Source organism: Sorghum bicolor, chromosome 9 (assembly GCF_000003195.3).
Source record: "Sorghum bicolor cultivar BTx623 chromosome 9, Sorghum_bicolor_NCBIv3, whole genome shotgun sequence".
NCBI lineage: Eukaryota > Viridiplantae > Streptophyta > Magnoliopsida > Poales > Poaceae > Sorghum > Sorghum bicolor.
This window is the reverse complement of record NC_012878.2, coordinates 651,485-661,501: the sequence shown is the minus strand read 5'-3', so window position 1 is coordinate 661,501 and position 10,017 is coordinate 651,485. Positions and strand designations below refer to the sequence as shown.

Sequence of the window (10,017 nt, the reverse complement as noted above, 5' to 3'; positions counted from 1 at the left end):
CGACACAATAATGTCATAGTTCTTAAGGAACAGCCATTCCGATGAAGCCAGTGCAAGTGAGGCTAAGCTCTCACATGAAGAATATCAAATTTGTACTTCCTTTTGTTCTTCAAAACTCGAGATTCAGTGAAACATCTAGCTGCATGGTAAAATCTTTCTCGTCATTTTTTACCATGCTGGTAGTATATTCCCATCAGGCCATCACTATTATCTAAATCACCTGCACAATGGTCATGCTCGGAAAATTCATTATGGTTATTGTCAGAAAATTCATTATGTTTACCTTGGCCAAATGGTCAGCAGCATTGTCAATACCATGACCAGAGCTTCTTGGAGTTTTTGCTTCACCAGCATTATCAGAAACTCCACCAGACTGTAAACACTCCAAGAAGCATCGCAGACTGAATACATGACTTGCAAACTCTAGCACACCCTCAAATTTCTTTCCCTCTAAGCTAAGCCAGATCATTACATAGCTCTGCAATGCAAGAAGCACCCAGTTTTCCAGCATCAGAGAGTGTGACAGCATGATATTTTCACCCTACAGGATGTTGGTGAAAGTTACTAATTAGTAATTACAGTATCCATCGAAGCTTTTTGGCTACATATTGCAAATGACATTTGTGTTACTACTGTTCAAGCGAAGAAATTGGGTCTGCTAGATTTCTGTGTTGCAGAAAATCCTTTTTGCCCTAAATGTCGCTGTTGACTTCACATTACAAAGTTTGGTTAATAGTAACTTTCAAAGTATTACATGAACAAAAATGCTATTCTTAAATTGGCCGTTAAAGTAGTATAAACGATTGTAGATTAATCTACAATCATTTATATGCATATTTCTTGGAAAATTGGTAGCCAAAGTTTGAACAGTAAAATCAGTTGTGACATTTTTCCACGGAAATGGGAGTAGCATAAGAAAACTAAGCATCTTTGACCATATAGAATATGGGGCAAAATCCAATACTCTGCATTATGATATCTAACCTGATGATAGTGAGTCCATCATCAAGTATGACGTAACATTGGCATCAACAACAAAGCCCACATGAGCAGTTCCAGAAATTTTCCAGGGTCCATCAGAATCCATGCTAATCAATTGTTGCCCAGATTTCTCTTGAGTTGATACTTTTTTTTTTGAGGAAACAGGAGGGGTTCATCGTCACTAAGAATAGTACTAGGAAACGCAGGTGCACCTTTGTCATTAAGAACAGAGTTTGCATCCATGAAATTCACAGCCCAGCCCAATCGGCAAGCAAATAATGCATGTGCCTCGAGCTGATAAAGGTCAGCTTGTAAAGTTGCAGCCAGTTCAGCAACAGTAGCTTTAGCACTTGATAACAAATATACATCATACAATAATCTGCAATAAAAAAAATAAAGTCACTATTATGGTGACTGCAGAAAGGTACATGTGAAATAGGCATAGCACATGAAAGATCATTACACAGAAAACCGTAAGCACTTACTCTTTAGTTGGGTCTGCATATGATTGATCTTTGTTGGAAACAAAATTTTCAAGCCTAGAAACTGAAAAACAGTAATGATGAACTCTTTCAAATTCTAGTAAACTTAAGATAAGATTTATTCACAAACACAAATCTGCATAATATATAGCAATCTAGAATAACAAATTAGAAGAGCAGTTTAAAACTCTTACCAAAGGAGGCTCAAGATCAGGGTTTTTTCTATGTGCTAATTAGGGATGATAAAATGAGACCATCACATAAATATCAATATCTATGCATGTATTGAAAATAAAATATCATGTTCCTTTTAAGAAGTCTTTATTTAACACATCTCTATGCCATGTTAAGCTAGTTCATTGCCTGAAAGTAGACCTCCTATTATTCAGGTATTGGGTTATGGATGTTGATCTGATCTGGATGGCCCTAACCCAAGCAGCCTGACATCAGCCAGCCGATAAACGGCAGCCAGACCCACAAGGGCAGGGATAGGAGGAGACTAGGAAAACAGATGTATTTCTTCTTGCTTGACTAGATGGATACATCTCCTCTCCTTATGCAAAGAGGCTTACTTGAACCCTAAACAAGAGACCATTATCTCTAAATAACCCTAACACTAAGACCAGTCTTAGTGAGGAGTTCCATGGCATTGTTCCAAGGTTGTCAAGTCATATAGAATGAAATGAAACATGGCTCAATGGAAATTTTCATTCTATGGTTTCATAAACATTTAATTTCATGACTCATGGACAGTTGGTAATTGTGACAAAAAAAATTCATAACTCATTCTTCTCTCTCTTTTCTTAAAAACGTTGCCACATCATCGAAAATGCCTATGTGGTAGCTTATTAAATACAAATGAAACTCCCATTAAGAATGACCTAATGGGTCACATTGCCAATCCCAGCCCAATAGGAGCAGAGATAGGAGAAGGTGGCTGGGATAATAGATCTACTTCTTTTTGCTTGATTAGATGGATACACATCTCCTCTCCTTAAGTAGAGAGGCTAAGCAAGAGACTCTTATATCTCTAAAATAACCCTAACACTGATGGGCCATATTGCCGTTCCCAGCCCAATAGGCCCAACCGACTGCCCATCACATATTGATCTATCATCAAATATGATTTTTCAAATAAGGTATAGAGCTATAGAAGGCTCTGCTGTCCGGTTTTATTCTCTTGTCTAACAAACATTATGTTGTCTTCTTGCATAACCACAGACTAGGTTATAAGGCTGAGCATCATCCTTGTTTGCATGACATAAGGAGAAGGCATGAACACAAAACATAGAGCCACGATGCCAATCAGTTAGCTTAATTCTGCTGGACTGATTGTTCCCTCAAAATATCTCAATAATATCTTTGAAACGGTCATCTGGGTAAACAGGAACACCCAAGTACACTAGCCCGGCCTCTTTAATTAAGCTTGTTTGTAACCTTCAGATAAAAAGGAACATATGAATTGGCTTCCTATTTATGTATCGTGTTTGTCTATATTGTTACTGTCTCTTCTTCTGAAAGTTTCTACATTAAACCAATAACACAAACTATTGTCAAAAAAACTTCATGAAAGATCACTCAAGGCTTCATAATAATAAAAAAACATTAGCTTTACATAGGAAAAAAAGCCAGCACTACCGGATTCGCGTGCTTTGCCGTGTGCCTGGGGCACACGGCAAAGTGCCTGAGGCACACAGCAACTCGCATGCCGTGAGATGCACACGGCAAACCGCGCACGGCACAGGGCCAGACGGCGAACGGCTTCTTCGCCGTGTGCCTTATATCGGGCACACGGCAAAACATGACGCCGTGCGCTCCCCACAGCACACGGCACACAAAAGTGACGTAACGGCCGCCGGCTGTGTAACGGCGAGTTTCGCCGTGTGCCCCCAGCCAGCACACGGCAAATCTTTTATTAAAAAAAATCTGAAAATTATTCTTTGCCGTGTGCCTCCACGGCCAGCACACGGCGAATATTGTATTAAAAAAAATCTGTAAATTATTGTTTGCTTCTTTGCCGTGTGCCTCCACGGCCAGCACACGGCGAATATTGTATTAAAAAAAATCTGTAAATTATTGTTTGCCGTGTGCCCCCTCATCCAGCACACGGCAAATAGTTTATTAAAAAATCAGAAAATAATTCTAAAAAGCTTTTCGGTAGATTTCTTTGCCGTGAGCAACTGACGGCGAATATGGCCTCTTTTGCCGTGTGTCCTGGCTAAAGCACACGGCAAAGCCTACTGCACACGGCAAAGACACTCCCCAGGTGCCTCTGGTAGGCCTCTTTGCCGTGCGCCCTGCCCTGGACACACGGCAAAGGACCTCTTTGCCGTGCGCAGCACACGGCGAATTTGGTCAATTTTTTTTTGTTTATTTGCTTCCCCATGAAAACAAACACACAAATCACATATATATATATTCCCAGACCATCACAGATCACATTTATATCACAAATAATATTTAGAGCTCACATACGACATATATATCACAAATCCGAACTAATCCATAACAATTCATCCTTCAAATGTCCATAACCATCACAAAACATTCACAAGTCTATCACATCCATCAAAGTCCATTATCACATCCATCACACAGTCCATCATCCACCTACCTCGACGGTCCACCTTGTTCCCCTTGTTGCCCAGGAGGTGGATTATTTGACGCCGCCGACTGATTCTGCACAAGATAAATATGTTGCTTGTGTCAGACAAAAGTTAGAAATACACGTGTGATTTGTGACAACGGATATATGAACTTAACAAAAATTATAAATAAAAGCCAAACTCACAGGAGTGCTGAAAGGAGGAGTTTGAGGTTGGAACAACATAGCTGGCGGAGGAGGTTGACCAATAGCAGGTGCAAGGTTTTGCAAGTACTCGTACATTGCATTCATCCTGGCTTGCATAGCCTGCGCTTCTTCCTCCCTCCTTATCCTTTCTTCGTCCCTTTGCCTCTCCGATTCTGCCAGCCGCTCCTACACAATTGACGGCAATGTTACAATGTGAAGCAAACATATGTCGAAATCAATGAATGGCGAATAAAATAGAAATTACCTGGAGGTCCGCCACAATGTTCATCGTAGTGTTTGGTCGTTGGCGTATGGGCGCGCTCGTGCCTGTGCTCCTTGCTCGGATCTGGGATAGGCTAGGAACCTCGCCAGAATCCAAGCTGCCGTGGCCAATCATGTACCGGCCACGAACCTTTCCTCCTCCCGCCCTCATGACGACTTCTCCATCAATGTCGTGGGTGGCGGGATCGTAATCTGGCCCATATACCTCCTTTGCCGTCTCTATGTACTGAGTGAGGCGTGCGTGGACGGAGGGGTTGCTGTACGACGAAGCGGGGGCAGCTGGGTCATAGCGAGCGGCTGTCGAGTACTTGGTCTGGTGCCCCATAGCATACACCTGGAAGTTGGTAATTTGCTCACCACCATGTGCATTCGGCTGAAAAAGAAATAACACAATGATTATAAGTAATGCCAAATTAAGCATTAGGACAAAAAATGGATTCAACTTACCCATTTAGCTTTCCATGCATCAAGGCTAAGACTGCCTTGATGGTGCGATGGACCTTGCATCATGGCGCGCCGCTCCCTGCCTTGATTGTGCGCCTCCTGCCACTCAGGGTCGAACCACCTGTCCACCATCATCTCCCAGCACTGGATTTTCGTATTGCACCACCACGGAGGAACCTACACGCCATCAAGCATGTGACATATAAGAAGATCATATAAAGGTTACTTAATCTTAAGAAGGAAAATATTATTATTGTTGCACATTTACCTTCATGTATTCTTCCTTGGTCAGCGACATGGTTCTCGCTTGTTCCTTGGTCACCTTCCGAAAAAGGTACTGGGCGTGGTACGTCACGACGGCCTGGACACGACACTCGTAGTGCATGTCCTTTATGAGCTTTCCGCAGGCGTTGTAAGCCACTTCGGAAGCTTGAGCCTCATAGCCAGGCTCGCATCTGTAGAAATCCTGCATAAAGACAGAATAAGCCAAATAGCTCCGTGCACATAAGCATCTGTATTGAGGAACATAAGCTTATATGAAGACTTACCCATAGCTCCGTGCACACTCGTACCGCCTTGTTATAAAAAACCCTGCCCCTACGATCCAAGACGTCGCGGGCGGCGGTGTAGTGCTCAATTGTGTAGGCTGGCTCATTTTTCCCGGCATGTAGAACAATGCCAGGAAAGTGGCGCCTACACAAAATCCCCAGAATGCCATTGGCCTTGCGACTGTGGAAACCGTCTTGCACAATGGTGAAAGACCTGCACAAGTGATGAAGAGTAATTATTAGTTGACTATAAGAAATGATAAAGTATGAATAACATAAATAATTAATTACCTTGCACCAGTCGGCCGAAGCACCGGAAGCCTATCAGCAGGCATCCCTCGCTGCGGGAGACAATAGAGGAAGACAAGAAAACATCGTCATTTCATGTAGTAGAGCTATGTAAACCGTCATTTCATGTAACTCAAGCTTCACTTGTAGCCTGCAGACAAGAGAGGAAGACAAGAAAACATCGTCATTTCATGTAACTCAAACTTCACTGGTAGCCTGCAGATAAGAGAGGAACACAAGAAAACATCGTCATTTCATGTGGTAGAGCTATGTAAACCGTCATTTCATGTAACTCAAACTTCACTTGTAGCCTACAGACAAGAGAGGAAGACAAGAAAACATCGTCATTTCATGTAACTCAAACTTCACTGGTAGCCTGCAGACAAGAGAGGAAGACAAGAAAACATCGTCATTTCATGTAGTAGCGCTATTTGAACTGTCATTTTATGTAACTCAAACTTCACTTCTAGCCTGTAGAGAAGAGAGGAAGACACGAAAACATCATCATTTCATGTAGTAGAGCTATTTGAACTATCATTTCATGTAGCTCAAACTTCACTAGATGCCGACACACAAGACAAGAACACAAGAAAACATCGTCATTTCATGTTGTGCCAGATCCAGGACCACATTAGGTACCTATGCTACTGCATTCCAAGAGGCTGGTGTCGAGATGGTTCGTGAGCCACTAGCATGAATGCACCACCTCAGGTCGGTCGCAACTAGCATGAATGCAACCTAAATACATGTGGTTTCAATAGCGAGAGTTGGTGAGCCACTCACAAGCTCACGTCAACACCATAACTCGCTATTCTAACCATCAAAGATTGTTTCTCATCCAAATTATCATCATGAGCGAGCTATAAACAATTTAACTTAAGACTAGAACATAAGATTAGATCAGAATTACAAGTTGAAATAATAATTAAAGTCAAAGGAACACTAATTAACTAATAAATAAGGAAAAAAATTTATAGTTCGCCGTGAGCTATTTAAAGGGCACACGGCGAAGACCGTCTTTGCCGTGTGCCTCAGACTAGCACACGGCAAAGATTGAGGGTTTGCCGTGTGCTTCCAGTTGGCACACGGCAAAGAGTTGACGGCAGCCAACGGTGGCTGACGGCGTCAGAATTTTGCCGTCAACCCCGTGCTGGCACACGGCAAAGAGTGCATTCACCGTGTGTTTTATTTTCGCCGTGTGTTTTTCCTCGGCACACGGCAAATGTGTTGACTTCACCGTGTGCTCTTCTGTTCAGCACACGGCGAAGGACGTAAACACCGAGTGCTAGACGTTTGCCGTGTGCTGGGCTGGGTGGCACACGACAAATCAGCTCTTTGCCGTGTGCTCGACGTATTGCACACGGCAAAGCTACGGGCACACGGCAACCTCCGGTTTTCCGGTAGTGCAGGCTTCCTTCTCATTAAGAGCAGTTCTCATCATATTATGTATTAAAAGTACATTAGTGTATCTAATACCGAGAAATATAGCAAATCTGACCTTGAACTCTTCCAGTGTAAAGTTAACAAGACAAACCCCCCACCAAGGCTCAACTGGGAAGTCAACAGGCTGTGTAGTACATTAGTGACCTTGAACTTTTTTTGAATTGATTTGCTCAGCTTCCACATTAGTTTCTGGAGAATTCAACAAAGAAACAATATCGGTAACAGATCTAGTATCTTTCTGAAAGATCATATCTAATAGAACATTAAAAAAACACACAAAAAGGTTTACTAAGAACATGTATAACATGGTAATCCAGTTACTATTCATCACTTTCTACATCAACTAGATTGATTGCCCACGCAATATCTAATCATGGGTCTAGTATTCTACGTAGGCCCTAATAGCTCACAGTTTAACTGTGACTCAAGAGCATACATGAATGAATCAGTTTTATCATTTTGGATTCTGTATTATCCTTTTTAATTAAGGTCCACTAGGAGGACTATGCTTTTTCTTTGCGAAAAGTTCTCTTGTTATCCTTTCATCTCAGATCTATAAGCCATGTAGTTTGTTTGCACTTTTCAGTATGATGAAGTAGATTACCCAGATACTCACATGATCAACTATTTGAAACTTATGTCTGTTCACAAGACTGCATGAACATCTGACAGTAAAAAACTAAGATCATGTGTGCAGCACTACCTTTGATCTGCATTTGTTCGTAGTATCAATAAACTCGTTTCTCCCAACACCAGTAAGCCTTAGTGCATCAGCAGCAGTGAAGTTTCTTCCGAGTTAACACCAAGCGACTGGCTATCCCCTCCAATATTGTATTAGATCCCAAACTAACTGCCATAATTGTTTTCACTGTAGCGGTGTAAACCCCTCCAGTTTCTCTAAAAAAAATCTTTCTAGTCCCATGAAACTCTTATCATCTCTCTTGATTAAAAACGTGCCACATCAGCATATTTAATGTCCATGAAACTTCAATAAAACTCTATTGAAACTGACCTTAAACCGTTAAAATCTAGCAGAATGTGCCGAGAGTGGTGCGGAGGGCAAATAAGTTTGGAGCAACGGCATCTATAACCGCTTGAACTTTTTAATGACATGTAGACAATTGTAAACTTTTATAATGACACACAGGTAAAACTCTCATACGTCATTCGTTGTCTGTCTTCCCTCCTTCGGTCACCTTCAACCTCAAGACTAGACTCATCAGTCCCATGAAACAAGAAACTCTAAATCTCCATTGTCCAAAGAGCTTTATCAACTTCTCCACCCCAGGCTATGCTTAAAAAAACTACGCGATGAGGAAGCGCGTCTTCCGAGCCAAGCTCTGAGGCGACACGTCGCCTATTTCGTTGGATGGTCTATGGGCTGGGCTAAAGACATTCCTTCCTTCCTATTTTATATATAATTATAGTTATAAGAGTGAAGTTTATATTCATCACCGGTCTCTAAACTTGTTTGGATATGTCATCCCAATCGCTAAACTCGTAAAATAACCATTTAGGTACCACTTGTTCGGCTATCATCCTGGTTCCTAAACTTGAAAATCTCCCATATATGTTCTCAAACTTGTCCAGTTGTGTTATTTCGGTCCTTAAACTTATTTTTAAGTATCATTTGGATTAAAACATAGTGAATCTAAAAACTCTATATCGAAAAATAACTCATAACTTTTCATATGAACTCAAATGAAGATAAATTTTATATCAAAATTGTAGCCAGCAACGCGATTTATAACTCTGTTGTTGAAAACTTTTTAAATTAAAATTGTTTAGGGTCCCAAAATATTTTTTGTAATTCTATAGATTTTGAAATTTAAAATTTAAAATTAAACTTTGTGACACTAAACGACCTGAAATAAAAAAACTTTTCAGCTAAGTTGTAGATCGCGTTGAGAGCTACAACTATGATATAAAATCTGTCTTTGTTCGAGACTTTGAGTTCATAGAAAAGTTATGAATTATTATTGATATGAAGTATTTTTAGATCGCTTTGTTTTAACACAGATGAGACTCAAAACCAAGTGAAAGACCAAGATGATATAACTGAAACGGGTGATTCTAAGTTTTTATTTTGCGAGACAGGTGATTTCTAAGTTACGATCTAAACGGTCGATTTGCGAGTTTAGGGACCGAAATAATACGATAATAGAGTGGGTGATAGACTAATAAAGAGTTGGGCTTGAAATGTGGTCATAGGCAGGCCCCGTAGATAGAGAAAAGAAAAAGAAGGCCGACAGGCTATATATCATCCCCGTGGGTGCCGCATCCCCACTTGCAAACCCTTGATCGACGATCGGCTTGTTCTAGCTCTGTGGAGGCGGTGGCGGCGGCGGCGGCGTGGTATGAAGAGGTGCGAGAGGTGGAGCACCGCCAGGAGGCGACCATTAAGAAGATGCGGTCCATCTCCAAGAGGTTGGCGACGGACAAAGCTGATTTGTCAGAGGAGGAGGTGGGCAGGCTCAAGGAAGAGCGCGAGGCCTTGCGAGAGGAGGTTCAGCGGCTCGCCCTTGAGATGTCGCCGAAGCCGGATTTCTCATGCATGACGGAGGCCGAGCGAGCGGAGGCGGCGGAGAGGGTGAGGAGCGTCGAGATCAACTACGGGCTCCGCCTTACGCATGAAGGCGACCGCAGGGGTCAGTCGATCCAGGCCTCTGCTCGCCTCGTCGACTTCGATCCCAAGCAGGGGGGCCTCTACTACAGCCGATACATCCACGGCGACCTCAACGGATTCAACCTCGACGAC

The 10,017-nt window shown here is 42.1% G+C and overlaps 1 pseudogene; it reads right to left on the bottom strand.

The window, feature by feature from the left end:
* On the bottom strand, positions 212 to 8,426 carry LOC8068651 (annotated as a pseudogene).